This window comes from Patella vulgata, chromosome 2 (genome assembly GCF_932274485.2).
Source record: "Patella vulgata chromosome 2, xgPatVulg1.2, whole genome shotgun sequence".
NCBI lineage: Eukaryota > Metazoa > Mollusca > Gastropoda > Patellidae > Patella > Patella vulgata.
The window spans coordinates 54769984-54787144 of record NC_065880.2 but is presented as its reverse complement, the minus strand read 5'-3'; the positions used below and the strand labels follow the sequence as shown (position 1 = coordinate 54787144).

General features: G+C 37.2%; 1 long non-coding RNA gene across 1 annotated transcript in view; it reads right to left on the bottom strand.

Moving 5' to 3' along the window:
• The window catches only part of LOC130010728 (uncharacterized), a 49365-nt gene that overhangs the window by 29084 nt on the left and 3120 nt on the right, over window positions 1–17161 (bottom strand). The window contains exon 2 of the long non-coding RNA XR_008786018.1: window positions 9090–9319. This is a non-coding gene — a long non-coding RNA (uncharacterized LOC130010728). The remainder of the gene's footprint in view (window positions 1–9089; window positions 9320–17161) is intronic.

Genomic DNA, 17161 nt, shown 5'->3' with positions numbered 1-17161 from the left:
ACTTCATCATAACACAATTTGGGGGTCACAGTGGCTAAGTGGGTAAGATGCTGGCTCCCTTGGCTGGAGGCCAGGTGTTTGATCCCTGCATTGGCCGAGAAAGTTCATCCAGATTTTCCGGCGTGGTTTCCCCTTGTCAGTGATGCAGGGCCTGACAAGGACAGCTGTCTACATGGTACGAAAAAAACGAGGTCCTGTGTACACATTGGCGTGCATGTAAAAGATCCCTTGACAGTTGGAATTCAAAAGAGTAGGCCGTAGTGCCCCTGTCCGGGCAAAATTTTCCTCGTAGCACACTGTATAGCGTATGCCCGTCTTCATTATCCCAGTTCAGAGCAGAACTGTAGGACGTTAAACCCCATTTCATTTCATAACACAATTTGTAGTTTTTTGTCTATCACGTAACAGTCACGTAACTTGCAAAAGTTTTTATTCATTTGTCGATGATAGACAAACGACACAATTGTTATGTGATAACCATAATTGAAATTGCTTTAAAATAAAATTCCGTATGATTATCATATAGTCTTCAGTAAAAAAGACAATATTTCTATAATTAAGCCTTTGTCAGAATGCGTATAGAATTTAAAGATAGGTTGCTTTAAAATAAAATTCCGTACGATTATCATATAGCCTTCAGTAAAAAAGACAATATTTCTATAATTAAGCTTTTGCCAGAATGTGTATAGAATTCAACCAGCGGCTGCCAGGCAAGATACGGACACATTTTCGAGAGATGGATAGAGAACAAGCTAAAAAGAAAGCGATTTTTCGTACAATCAGGGGCCATAATTCAGGAAGTGACGGTCCGATATGCACGAATATCGAAAGGAACCGAGATCTTTGGATTATAAACTTACATTTCAAGTTTCAACAAAATCGGATAAAAATTGTGACCTCTATAGGGTCCACAACCTTGATATACCATATTTTTACGCTAATTGAAAACGAACGGCGGCCATTTTGTCTGTCAATTTGGGGGCGATTTTCACAAAATTCAAACTCAACTGTCCTTAGGGTGGAACGGTAATATAATAATACGTTTTTTTAAATCGGATAAAAATGATGACCTCTATAGGGTGAAACCTAATCGGATAAAAACACGATTTTTTGTACAATCAGGGGCCACAATTCAGGAAGTTATGGTCCGATATGGGTGAATATCGAAAGGAACCGAGATCTTTGGGTTATAAACTTACATTTCAAGTTTCAATAAAATCGGATAAAAATTGTGACCTCTATAGGGTCCACAACCTTGATATACCATATTTTTACGCTATTTGAGAACGAACGGCGGCCATTTTGTCTGTCAATTTTGGGCCGATTTTCATGAAATTCGAACTGATTCGTCCTTAGGGTGTAACGGTGATATACTAATACATTTTTTAAATCGGATAAAAATTATGACCTCTATAGGGTCAACAAGCTAAAAACGCCATTTTTCGTACAATCAGGGGCCATAATTCAGGAAGTTACGGTCCGATATGCGCGAATATCGAAAGGAACCGAGATCTTTGGGTTATAAACTTTCATTTTAAGTTTCAACAAAATCGGATAAAACTGTGACCTCTATAGTGTCCACAAGCTAAAAATGTGATTTTTCGTACAAACAGGGGCCATAATCCATGAAGTTTCGATCCGATACATGCGAATATCGAAAGCAGCCAAGATCTTTTGGTGATAAACCTATATTTCAAGTTTCGTCAAATCGGATAAGAATTGTGACCTGTAGAGTGTCCACAAACAATTGTGGACGGATGGACGGACGGACGGGGGGGACGGCATAATACGTCCACATGAAAATGTGGGCGTATAAAAATTGTGACCTCTAAAGGATCCACAACCTTGATATACCATATTTTTACGCTATTTGAGAACGAACGGTGGCCATTTTGTCTGTCAATTTTGGGCCGATTTACACGAAATTCTAACTCAGCCGTCCTTAGGGTGTAACGATGATATAATAATACGTTTTTTTAAATCGGATAAAAATGATGACCTCTATAGGGTGAAACCTAATCGGATAAAAATTGTGACCTCTATAGTGTCCACAAGCTAAAAACGTGATTTTTCGTACAAACAGGGGCCATAATCCATGAAGTTTCGATCCGATATATGGAGGCAGACCACCATTAATTTCCCCATTGACTTCAATGTTAATTCTGGCCTCTTTGCCCACCTCCAACTTTTCCCCAAATTTTCGTTGGGCTGAATGCTTTTCACTACAGACAGAGGAACAAATGGTCATGTCTTTGCACTAAAATTTGTATGAGGTTGACCACCAAAATTTTGAGATACACAAACTTGAAGAAGCATACTAAAAACATGTAACTAGTTGCCGTACATATCGCCGTAGCTAACCTGATAACCCTCTTATCCTTCCGCCTCAAAATCATGAATATTTACCAAAACCTGGCAGAAAATGTTAATTCAAACCCTCTTCGTCCATTCTAGACCAAAAAATCAACACAAATGGGCATGCAAAAGGGGAGAAAAGAGAGAGAGAGAGAATTGCTATAAATAGACGAACTACAATTCGTGGGTACCGAGATGATGAAATTTAATGGTGGTCTGCCTCCTATATGCCAATATCGAAAGCAGCCATGATCTTTAGGAGATAAACCTATATTTCAAGTTTCGTCAAAATCGGATAAGAATTGTGACCTGTAGAGTGTCCACAACCAAATACGTCCACATGAAAATGTGGGCGTATAAAAAATCATAACGGTAAACGCTATTCAAAATTGGTTTATTGACCTAATTCCAACCGATATGTCACGTGTCATTGGAATTCGGCATTGGAGATTCTATCGGGAAAATATATTATTAATGACTGTTTCGCTTGTATTCGATGTTCTATCAGGGGATTATAATCAATGAAGACATAATTTTACGTAGCCTCATAGCAAGAGCGTCCACAAGATTTTTCAAAGTGACAAAGGGCCATCACTCTGGCAGTAATTATCGGAAATCGTTGAAAATCAATGGGCTTCTTCGTCTAATGACCTTAAACACTGTGTAAATATTGAAAGTCAGTTGGATATTAATTTTAGCCCAGAGAGCATCCACAATGTTTTTCTAGGTCATCAAGGGCCATAACTCTGTCAGTAATTATTGGAAATTGGTGAAAATCAATAGGTTTCTTCGTCAGATGACCTTAAACACACTGTATAAATTTAAAGTCAATTGGATATTGGGGGCGACAACAATATACAACCACATTTCAATTTGTACTTGTGTCCAGTTTAAAGCTGAAGGATCAATTTTGTTAATGAGTGTCTAATTTAGAAGTGTTTAATTTCTCGATCACTGTTAAAAAATAAACAATCCAATTGATAATGTATAATGATGAATTTTTGAACAGTGGTCAGGAAATTAAATACTTGTAAACTGGACACTCATTATCAAAATTAATTGGTCAGCTTTAAACTGGACACAAGTACAAATTAGATTATTTTTGATGATTCTAACTGATTTTACAAATTTCTAAACAAAGATTTGATATCTAATGAAATTATGTTAAAGAAATTAGTGCTAAATACACAAGATTAAATGATACCCAGGATACAGTGTAGAATGTCCACAACCTTGGTTTTACATACTTTTACACTATTTGCGTACAAGGAGTGGCCATTATGTTCGACAGTTTGGGTCAGATTTTTACGTAATTTGATTTCAACCTTCATTGATGTGTAACAGTGATATATTTCAACGTTTTTTAAAATTGAATACAAAGGTAAAAATTGTGACCTCTAGAGGGTCCAATACATTGATATAACATATATTTACACTATTTGCATACGAAGAGTGGCCATTTTGTCTGACAGTTTTGGTCCGATTTTCACAAAGTTTGAACTCAACCATCATTACAGTGTAACAGTGTTAAATCGGAAAACAAGCGGTTGTCATGCAAGATACGCCCACATTTTGCAAGAGATGGACAGAGAACAAGCTCAAAAAAAGAAGTGATTTTTCGTACAATCAAGGGCCATAATTCAGGAAGTTATGATCCGATATTCATGAATATTGAAAGGAACCAAGATCTTAGGGTTATAAACTTGAATTTCAAGTTTCATCAAAATAGGATTAAAATTGTGACCTCTATAGGGTCCATAACCTTGATATACCATATTTTTAGGCTATTTGAGAACGAATGGCGGCCATTTTGTCTGTCAGTTTTGGGCCGATTTTCATGAAATTCGAACTCAGCCGTCCTTAGGGTTTAAACGGTGATATAATAATACGTTTTTTTAAATCGGATAAAAATTGACTTCTATAGGGTCCAGAAGCTAAAAACGCGATTTCAGTACAATCAGGGGCCATAATTCAGGAAGTTATGGTCCGATATGCGCGAATACCGATGGGAACTGAGATCTTTGGGTTATAAACTTATATTTCAAGTTTCAACAAAATTGGATAAAAATTGTTACCTTTATAGGGTCCACAGGCTAAAAACGTGATTTTTCGTACAATCAGGGGCCATAATCCATGAAGTTACGGTCTGATACATGCCAATATCGAAAGGAACCGAGATTTTAGAGTGATAAACCTATATTTCAAGTTTCGTTGAAATCAAATAAAAATTGTGACCTGTAGAGTGTCCAAAAACCAATTATGGACGGACGGATGGACAGACGGACAGGGGCGACGGCATAATACGTCCACTTGAAAATGTGGGCGTATAAAAATTGTTTCCTCTAGAGGGACCACAAGCTTCAAATGCAATTTTGCGTACAATCAAGGGCCATAATTCTGGAAGATACGATCCGATATGTACAAATATCAAAAGGAACCAAGATCGTTGGGTTATAAACATGCATTTCAAGTTTCATCGAAACTAGATGAAAATTGTGAATTGTGAGTGTCCACAACTAAAAACATGATTTATTGTACAATCAGGGGCCATAATCCATGAAGTTTTGATCTAATAAATGCCAATATCGAAAGGAACCAAGATCTTTTGGAGATAAACCTATATTTTAAGTTGCGTCAAAATTGGATAAAAATTGTGACCTGTACAGTGTCCACAAACAAATTGTGGACGCTATTTAAAACTGGTTTATTGACCTAATTTCAACTGATATGTCATGTGTCATTGGAATTTGGCATTGGAGATTCTATCAGGAAAATATATTATTAATGACTGTTTCTCGGTGTATTCGGTGTTCTATCAAGGGATTATATTCAATGAAGATTTAAATTTACTTAGCAACTCGTCAGTGAATCTACTAATGTATGATCCAGTTATTATTTTAATATCTACCGGTACCTAGAATTCATACAGAGCGTGGAAAACGCTCGATTGGCAAACCATGCCGAGATCGTCTTCTTTCGCACATGGGTTATTTTTACAAAAGCAGCTTACTGAACCTGTTATGAATAATCAGCAAGCTTGTTTTGTTTTGTTACCGGATAATCAAAATGTGCTAATTAGGCTACTCAGATTCTCATGGCCGATTCTCACTAAGGTATGACTGTTGTTGTAGCCGACAAGCAAGTTGATTGACTTCTTACATAACAAGTAATAATTAAGAGCGTGTCCGCGAGAAAACCATGCAGAAGGTGCTAAGGCTTCAATCACAGATTTTGACCAAATTTGGTTTATAAGTTGGGATAGTCCCAAAACACATAAATGTGCAATATTAGATAAATCTTTCAATTCCTGTATGAGAAAATTGAAAAAACATTTTTCATATGGTGAAATTGCCAAAATCTGTCTTTTATCAAATACCAACTTTGGCAAGTCCTTACACCTTTACTATACGTAGCAGAAAGACCAAACTCACACAGTTTATCGATGACTCAGTGCTGTTACCACAATATTAACTTCAGACGATTCTGGCGAACGAGATCTGTATACGGACTGGATATCAAAGCCTGTCTAAATTCCCCATTTTTCGTCACCCAAAGTTTGACGCCCTATAGCTACTTCTTTCATGGGGTGGGTTTAAAAAAATTATGCTCACGTGAACAAGCAACCCCCCAACATTTGATACAAAAAATAAAAATGACCGGAATCGACTTGACAAAAACTAGGTAAAGGAAACAATAACCCATGAAATTAACCTGTAATTTCCCTATTTTGGAGATAATTAACCGTAGTAGATAAAAAAAACCTAACAATTTATTTTTCCTTTTCATTCATATGGTGTTTACTACCAGCCCTAAAATACATTAGTATCTGTTTTATAAAAATATCTTGAAAAAAAAAATACTTTCAAAGGCCTGTAATCGTTCATGGCTCATCTGGCGTCAACGGGAATTGACTTCTGCAGTTGTCCACGACCTTCCATTGGAGTTTCGACGTGCTCAATCTTAACAAACATATCGATTACTCTCAAATAGACATTATTTTAAATAAAAAAATCCAACGAAAATGAAAAATTCACCTAAAAGTGAGATTCGAACCACCAACCGCATGACTTCCCCCGACCCACCCTCTCACCGAGTTGCTTGTCCCAGGGCCCATGTCGTGGGCCCCTCTTATTCTAAATCCGGCCCTGAAGGTGCAGCTGACGGTGCCCGAGAGCTGTAGCTACCATACTACACTGTTCAATGTCACCCACTTCGACGCAATTAGGCTTTGTTGCCGTTAATATTTAAGCTTCCACATTTCTGTATTGTAGAAATCAGTGGATGTGTCCCAAAATGAATAGTGGAAACATGCTCTGAAATTAAACATTTTGTAGCCATTTTCGGTAACTTGTTTGAAAATGAAATCTTAAAGAGACAATACAACAAATATGTTAAAGGGAGAATACCAAATATACAATAAATACAAATACACACTTATATAGAATACAACATGGTACAAATAATGCCTATGGATATGATGAATACGTATAAAAGTCAAAAATTTTATTTCTCTAATTAAATTTGCAAAAAAATGTATCACAAAAGCTTATTTTTAGCACTTTTCAATAAGCTGTATATTTTAAGTATGTTGCATTCCAGTCATTTTTTTTTACACCTATGGATACTATGTGCTTAGCACTTCAAAACCATCCGCTTTATCAGACAGGGTCAAAATTAGAAGGTTGCTATTCCACCATAGAATGCAGTCTGTGCTTAAAAAAGGTGATAAATAACATGTGAAAACCGCAATTTTACCCATAAAATGAATAATTCCTGTACAGTCCTATAGAGCGACATCAGACTGTAACCACTTCAGCATGTTACCTCTTGCCCCTAGGGGGTGTCATACCATAAGTTTGATCAAAAACTTCTGACCCCCCATTTTAGCACTTTTTGCATGGTCTTCTCGCGGATACACTCTTAACCCGTAGTAATTTAGCCGAAAGTAGATTGATTTATGATACCATAGTGGCTAGTTTATTATTTTACCAATTGGATTGATTGATCTTCAAGTGGCTAAAGCCGACAAAAAAAACCAGTTGATTAGCTAGCTCAGCTATTTTCTGTCCAATTCAAACAAACCATACATCACTTTTAAGGTATTGAGATGGAGCATGTGCAGGAAGTTACGATCCGATATGCATGAATATTGAAAGTAACCAAATCTTTGGGTTATAAACATGTATTTCAAGTTTCATCAAAATAGGATCAAAATTGTGTCCGATTTCCACGAAATTCGAACTCAGACATCATAATGGTGTAACGGTGATGTATTCAAACGTTTTTTTTAAATCAGATATAAATTATGACCGCTATAGATTCCACAAGCTAAAAACATGATTTGTCGTACAATCATAGGCCATAATTCAGGCAGTTACAATTCGATATGCACGAATATCGAAGGGAACCGAGATCTTTGGATTATAAACTTACATGTCAAGTTCCATCAAAATCGGATAAAAATTGTGACCTCTATAGGGTCCACAACCTTGATATACCATATTTTTACGCTATTAGAGAACGATCAGCGGCCGTTTTGTCTGTCAGTTTTGGGCCAATTTTCACGAAATTCGAACTCAACCGTCCTTAGGGTGTAACAGTGATATAATAATACGTCTTTTTAAATTGGATAAAAATTATGACCTCTATTGGGTCCACAAGCTAAAAACGTGATTTTTCGTACAATCAGGGGCCATAATTCAGGACGTTACAGTCTGATGAGCGTGAATATCGAAAGGAACCAAGATCTGTGGGTTATAAACTTATATTTCAAGTTTCCACAAAATCGCATAAAAATTGTGACCTCTATTGGGTCCACAACCTTGATATACCATATTTTTACGCTATTTGAAAACGAACGGCGGCCATTTTGTCTGTCAATTTTTGGCCGATTTTCACGAAATTCAAACTCAGCCGTCCTTAGGGTGTAACAGTGATATAATAATACATTTTTTTAAATCGGATAAAAATTATTACCTCTATAGTGTCCACAAGCTAAAAAGGAAGTTATGGTCCGATATGCGCGAATATCGAAAGGAACCGATATCTTTGGGTTATAAACTTACATTTCAAATTTCAACAAAATCAGATAAAAATTGTGACCTCTATAGTGTCCACAAGCTAAAAACGTGATTTTTCGTACAAACAGGGGCCATAATCCATGAAGTTTCGATCGGATACATGCCAATATCGAAAGAAGCCAAGATCTTTTGGAGATAAACTTATATTTCAAGTTTCGTCAAAATCGGATAAGAATTGTGACCTGTACAGTGTCCACAAACAAATTGTGGACGGACGGACGTCCGGACAGACAGGGGTGACGACAATATACGTCTACATGAAAATGTGGGCATATAAAAATAACTCAATTTAATCATTGCAACTGATTTTATCAGCACGGGTGACATATATGAAATCAAATGAAATGGGGTTAAACGTCCTACTGATTTGCTCCAACTGGGCTAATGAGGAAAATTTTGCCCAGACAGCGGTACTACGGCCTACTCTTATATCGAATTCCAAATGTCAAGGGATCTTTTACGTGCACGCAAGAAAATCTGGCTGAACTTTCTCGGCCAATGCAGGGATTGAAAACCCTACCTCCAGACTAGCGAGGCAGCATCTTACCCACTTAGCCACCGTGAATTTTAAAAAGATTTCATGAATTTAAATATGGGTGATTCCAAGGGATTCATCCTGATGGTTACATACATGAGTCAGAAATAAAGCCTTACTTTTTATCAAAGTATTTTATGATGAAATCTATAGTATGACATTTCTTTTCTTCTCTGTCAACAGTAACCAAAAGGCTTTGGTAAATCACACTCCTCTGAAGTCCTGATAGAATTATTTCATATTTATTGGTTAACTTCATAACAAACAGTGCCAGCATTACAGATATGTTATTGGTAACATTTTTACCAACATGGTTAATTATAGGTTCAATTATCAAATCATGAACAAGCTGAAAGAAAGAACATAGGTTGAAATGTATACTAAACTCAATTGAAAACTGATTTAAAGATATATTGTCCCAAAGTATTTATCGGGTAGTTATTTCCAATAAAATATGACAAATTTGATATATATAGAAAGTATAGACACCCAACCTTACTAGAAAAATACTGGATTACCCACCCGACAAACACCCAAGCAAGCAGTGGACATGTCAGGGTATCATCAACCACAGGAGTCTGACCTTCTATCCGTATATATATGCATACACCATGTCCAACCAGACAATATATACTGAGCGCCATGGAAAACGCATCACTTTTTTTTCCCAAATATTTTATTTCTAGGTGGTTTTGTATGTATAATATTATGCAATACTATGAACTATTGTTTCACACAATGCTCCCAAACGCAAAAAAAATCGGCCCGTGCGCACAAAAAAAAATTGCACGAGATTCACATGAAAAACCCAATATTCACATGCAGCATTGTGTGTGAGCCCTTTAAAAGCATGTTTTCAACTTAATGTGCAGTACATGAACTGTGAAACGTCAATCTGTCGTAATTTGTTGTTGGACGTGTGAAGGAATCGAGCTAGAGATGCCGAGACTTATGGAAAATAAACGGAATGAAGCCATGGGAATGTCCAGGGCTGGCATGTCTACACGTGCTATTGCCAGACACTTCAATTGTCATCAGTCCACTATTGTAAGGTTGGTGGAACGTGTTCAAGTTACTGGATCAACACGTGACCGTCAACGTCCTGGTCCACAACGTGTTACAACCCAGGCTCAAGACCGCTACATCCGGGTCACTCATCTGCGTGACAGATTCCGCCCAGCGACTCGAACAGGTGCAGCAGTCGGACTCCGTGCACGACGACCTTATGTTGGAGCTATCCTCAGGGATCATCACTGTCAGCAGCGTTTGATATGGGCTCAAGGACACCAGACATGGAGAAGAGTAGACTGGCAAAGTGTGCTCTTCAGTGATGAGAGTCGCTTTCATCTTTATCACGCTGATGGCCGTCAACGTGTGTGGAGACGTCTTAGGGAACGTCTTGCAGACTGCTGCGTCTTCGAAACGAATCGATGGGGTGGGGGAAGTGTAATTGTGTGGGGAGGCTTTAAATTTCATCACCGGACAGCCCTACACATTTGCAGGGGTCGCGTTAATGCTGTAGCCTTCCGTGATGATGTCTTGCAACCAATTGTTGTTCCGATGTATGTACACATACCGCCCGTTTTAGTATGGACTACCTGGCTGCTAACAACATCAATGTCTTGGACTGGCCAGCCATGTCTCCGGACATGGCACTGATAGAACATGTCTGGGATGAGATTGGACGCCGTCTGTATAGGAGACTACAGATGCACACCATTGCTGTTTTAGAAGCTGCTCTTGTCCAAGAATGGAACAATTTGCCCCAGGCCTTCTTTCAAACATAGGTAAATTCCATGCGACGTCGCTACACTGCATGCGTAAAGCCCGTGGAGGACACACGCGCTACTGACATCTGTGTCGTACTTTTGGTTTTGACCCCTCTGACTTTGTACCGTTGATTACAGATTAAACATCCATAAGTGTACAAATGTGTTGTTATTGATGTGTTTCCATTTGAATATTGTTCACAATAAGAAGCAAAATAAATAAGATATGTTTACAGGATCATTTTGTTATACGAACAACTAAGTGATACGTTTTCCATGGCGCTCAGTATATAATAAAAAAAGAACAGGAATGCAATGGCTGTTGAAGACTGGATTTTATCTGCTCTCGCTTCGGCTCGTTTTTTTTTCAACAATTCGTAATGTCAGGCAATCAAACCTCTGTCGATGTTTTTTCTTCAATCTAGTCGTTTTGATTTGCATAAATACTCCCACAAAACGATATCATAGCCACTTGTTTCCAATATTTACATTACTTTCGTCCATTTCCATTTTGTCACTGCCGCCATGTGCTGACGTCACACAAAAACCTAATCAACCTCTGAAGTCTTGTATACTTCCGCCTCATAATGATGAATATTCACCCAAACCTGGCAGAAAATGTATATGCAAACCCTCTTCTTCGATTCTACACCCAAAAGTCAACAAAAATCGCCATGCAAAAGGGGGAAAATGGAAAGGGAGAGAAAAACTAAAAATATCTTTGGCACTGCGGATTGATTTTGTGTGATGTCAGCGCATGGCGGCACCGGCTGCCAGGCAGGATACGCCCACATTTTCGAGAGATGGATAGAGAACAAGCTAAAAAGAAAGTGATTTTTCCTACAATCAAGGGCCATAATTCAGGAAATTACAATTCAATATGCGCAAATATCGAAAGGAACCGAGATCTTTGTGTTATAAACTTAAATTTCAAGTTTCAACAAAATCGGATAAAAACTGTGACCTCTATAGGGTCCACAACCTTGATATACCATATTTTTATGCTATTTGAGAACGAACGGCGGCCATTTTGTCTGTCAGTTTTGGGCCGATTTTCACGAAATTCGAACTCAGTCGTCCTTAGGGTGTAACGGTGATATAATAATATGTTTTTTTAAATCGGATAAAAATTATGACCTCTATAGGGTCCACAAGCTAAAAACGTGATTTTTCGTACAATCAGTGGCTATAATTCAGGAAGTTACGGTCCGATATGCGCGAATATCGAAAGGAACCGAGATCTTTAGGTTATAAACTTACATTTCAAGTTTCAACAAAATCGGATAAAAATTGTGACCTCTATAGGGTCCACAACCTTGATATACCATATTTTTACGCTATTTGAGAACGAACGGCGGCCATTTTGTCTGTCAGTTTTGGGCCGATTTTCACGAAATTCGAACTCAACTGTCATTAGGGTTTAATGGTGATATAATAAAACGTTTTTTTAAATCGGATAAAAATTATGACCTCTATATGGTCCACAAGCTAAAAACACGATTTGTCATACAATAAGGGGCCATAATTCAGGAAGTTACGGTCCGATATGAGCGAATATCGAAAGGAACCGAGATCTTTAGGTTATAAACTTACATTTCAAGTTTCAACAAAATCGGATAAAAATTGTGACCTCTATAGGGTCCACAACCTTGATATACCATATTTTTACGCTATTTGAGAACGAACGGTCGCCATTTTGTCTGTCAGTTTTGGGCCGATTTTCACGAAATTCGAACTCAACTGTCATTAGGGTTTAATGGTGATATAATAAAACATTTTTTTAAATCGGATAAAAATTATAACCTCTATATGGTCCACAAGCTAAAAACGCGATTTGTCATCCAATAAAGGGCCATAATTCATGAAGTTACGGTCCGATGTGCGTAAATATCGAAGAGAACCAAGATCTTTGTGTTATAAACTAACATTTCAAGTTTCAACAAAATCGGATAAAAATTGTGACCTCTATAGGGTCCACAACCTTGATATACCATATTTTTACGCTATTTGAGAACGAAGGGCGGCCATTTTGTCTGTCAGTTTTGGGCCAATTTTCACAAAATTAGAACTCAGCCGTCCTTAGGGTGCAACGGTGATATATTAACACGTTTTTTTAAATCGGATATTTACATTTCAAGTTTCAACAAAATCGGATAAAAATTGTGACCTCTATAGGGTCCACAACCTTGATATACCATATTTTTACGCTATTTGAGAACGAACAGCGGCCATTTTGTCTGTCAGTTTTTGGCCGATTTTCACGAAATTCGAACTCGACCGTCCTTAGGGTTTAACAGTGATATAATAATACGTTTTTTTAAATCGGATAAAAATTATGACCTCTATAGGGTCCACAAGCCAAAAAACGCGTTTTTAAGTACAATCAGGGGCCATAATTCAGGAAGTTACGGTCCGATATGCGCGAATATCAAAAGGAACCGAGATCTTTGGGTTATAAACTTACATTTTAAGTTTCAACAAAATCAGATAAGAATTGTGACCTCTACAGTGTTCACAAGCCAAAAACGTGATTTTTCGTGCAATCAGGGGCCATAATCCATGAAGTTACGGTCCGATAGATGCCAATATCGAAAGGAACCAAGATCTTAGGGTGATAAACCTATATTTCAAGTTTCATTGAAATCGGATAAAAATTGTGACCTGTAGACTGTTCACAAACAATTGTGGACGGACGGACAGGGGCGACGACATTATACGTCCACATGAAAATGTGGGCGTATAAAAATTGTGACCTCTGTAGGGTCCACAAGCTAAAAACGTAAATTTCATACAATCAGGGGCCATAATCCATGAAGTTACGGTCCAATACTACATACCAATATAGAAAGGAACCGAGATCTCAGGGAGTATAGGGAGATAAACCTATATTTCAAGTTTCGTTGAAATCGGATAAGAATCGTGACCTGTCCAATTGTGGACAGACGTCTTGACGGACAGGGGCGACAACAATATACGTCCACATGAAAATGTGGGCATATAAAAATGGACCCTCCCACAATGAAGGTGACAGCTATAGGAATCTCACCGTGAATACAAAGTTTTGAGAGGGATTTGATAGATTAATTAATTTGAATATGTTTTTACTTCTTAGTCGAAATATTTCATCAAATCACACAGTTTATGCGTGGGAAAGTATCTTTAAATAAAAAAGAATCTTTCAGAAAATTTGGTAATCTTACGATAAAGCTATGTGCTATGAGTCACGTACGCCATACGCTGAAGGAAGATACGCCTTTTTATACGTCCACATTTTCATGTGGTCGTATATTGCCGTCGCCCCTGTCCATCCGTCTGTCGGTCCGTCCGTCGTCCATAATTTCTTGTGAACACTCTGCAGACTACATTTATCATCTGATTGTTTTGAAATGGATATATGTTGTTTGCATTAGTGAGATGAAGAAGCCTATTTAATTTCAATAACTTCTGTTAATTTCTTCTGGAGTTATGGCCCTTGTTTCACTTTGTTGCATGTTGTGAACGCTCTAAAGACAAAAGTTATCAACCGATCTGTATGAAATTTATATGCATCATTAAAATTAGTAACACAAAGAATCCTGTAGAATTTCAGCAATTTCCGTTATCATCCGATCTGTTTGAAATTGATATGCATCATTTGAATTAGTAAAACAAAGAATCCTATTGAATTTCAGCAATTTCCGTTAATTACTTCTAGAGTTATGGCCCTTGTTTTACCTTGTTGAACCTTCGAATGACAAAAGTTGTCATCTCTGTATGAAATTTATATTCATTATTTGAATAAGTGAAACGAAAAAGCCTGTTGAATTTCAACAATTTCTGTAGATTACTTCCAGAGTTACGGCCCTTGTTTTAGTTTTTAGAACCTTGTGAAATCTCAAACGACGAAAATTATAATGTTATCTGTATGAAATTGTCTATTAAATGCCCCTCATTACCTACAAAAGAATAAATATGCGACAACGATTTAGCTGCTGTGGTAGTATGTTTTGTTGCCTGGCAACCAATCTTTACAAGTAGCTACGGATTGGCAACACCTACGACAACACATAATTTTATAGGAATATTACTGACATAAATTTGAATACCATATGGGAATTAAATATGAAAAATAGCGAGGTGTTCCTATTTTTATTACGCATGGATTTGAAAATTTTATTGACATTTAATAAAGAAGAAACGATTCTTATTCCGGAAGTTCTGCATTCATTTGCTGCCGTATAAACTAAGACACGTAATTTTGCAGGAATATTAGGCCTACTATTGTGAATTTCGGATCGGCAAGCTCTCATTCAATGTATTACGAAAATGAGTTATTTTGTAGGAATGTTACTTACATAAATTAAATATGAAAAATAGCGAGCTCCACATATTTTTATTACGTATGTTATTTGAATATTTTGTTGAGTTATGCCCCTTTATTTTCAGTAAAATGTCCTAACAAGAAAAATTTAGAAATCCTGTCACTGGTTTATAACCCAAGGATCTCAGTTCCTTTTGATATTAGCGCATATATCCGATTAAAAAAAAAAACACATTAGAATATATCACCATTACACCATAATACGGAAGCATAATAGGGCCACATATTTTTTTTATTATTCTATTTTCAATTTTTCAAGTTACTAACTTGAATTTTCAAGTTACTAACTTGAATTTTCAAGATACTAACTTGAATTTTCAAGTTACTAACTTGAATTTTCAAGATACTAACTTGAATTTTCAAGATACTAAATTGATACTAACTTGAATTTTCAAGATACTAACTTGAATTTTCAAGATACTAAATTGGACAATTCCACTCTCGCTGGTTCAAAAAAGGCCTTATTCTAAGTTCTAAATGTGTTAGTGTTCTGCCTTTAGTTTAAATCATCTCATTAAATTCTATTCTACTAGTCCAACAGTTTTGAGGGTGGTCGGTCTGTCATCAATGGGGTCGAGGTACGAATCCTGTTCTCGCCGACCTCAATGACAAGGTGCGGGAGTAGCCTATTCGATCACGCAGGTTTCCTCCGGGTACTCCGGTTTCCCCCTGGAGCGAATTTACTCCCCGCGCATTAGGCAAATCATCTCCGATAGCACATAGATTGGCGCAAATTGACCAGATTATTACGGTGTCGACGTGCCATAAAACACACTATTCATTCATTCATTTTAACAGTTTTGAGCCCTATAGAAAACCTTTTTGAAGTACAAAAAAAAAAATTAAATGTTCTAAAAATAGTCTTTATTGACGTAATACACGACATCCCCCCTACCACCCCACCTGGATATCTCCCACGCCCCCACCCTCCTAAGGACAGAGTCCCCCCCCCCCCGGACATTATTCCTCTGGAACATTTGCCCCCTAGGACATCTCTGCCATCCCCCACCCCCACCCTTTAGAACCCTGGACGTTACGAGGTACAATGTAAAATAAATATAAATTTTTTACAGTGCATTATTTTACAGGTCAATAGTACAGAGTTAGATAGTAAAATGTGTCCATCGCCCCATTCCTAGCGTGTCCTAGAAGGCGACTCTTGGGGAGAGGGTCGGGTGGCCGATAGGCTACGCCTTGGTCTGCCATCAATGGTGTTGAGGGTTCGAGTCCCATTCTCTGCTATCTAAGTGACAAGGTGTGGGGGCAGCCTATCCGATCACTTAGGGGTACTCCCAAAACATAAGCAGATTATCGGCGATAACACGTAGATTGACATGATTTACGGTGTCGACGTGCTATAAACAACATTCACTCATTCATTTATTTAGGTCAATACTGCCAGTTTATGAAGAGAAGACATGTTTTTTTTTGATCAGAGCTGAGTATAAACGCAATACTCTTTCGTCCTCTGTTAATTCTACGGAAGCGTAATAGGGCCATTAATTTATTCTTTTCTAAATTTTAAAGCCTGTAAGTCAATAACTTGAAAATTCCTGGTAGTAAAAGGCCTAACAAGAAAGATAATACGCCCACACAGCAGTCTTGACACAAATATAGGCTACAAGAAATGTAACGGATATGTAACGGATAAAAGTAACTAGTAACTTCAAGTTAGTATCTTGAAAATTCAAGTTAGTATCTTGAAAATTCAAGTTAGTAACTTGAAAATTCAAGTTAGTAACTTGAAAATTGAAGTTAGTATCTTGAAAATTCAAGTTAGTAACTTGAAAATTCAAGTAAGAATCTTGAAAATTCAAGTTAGTATCTTGAAAATTCAAGTTAGTAACTTGAAAATTCAAGTTAGTATCTTGAAAATTCAAGTAACCTAATTTGAATATTCAAGTTGGTAACTTGAAAATTCAAGTTAGTATCTTGAAAATTCAAGTTAGTAACTTGAAAAATTGAAAATAATGATGGTTGAGTTCGAATTTCGTGAAAATCAGACCAAAACTTCTTGTACGTAAATATGGAATATCAAGGTTGTGGACCCTCTGGAGGTCAC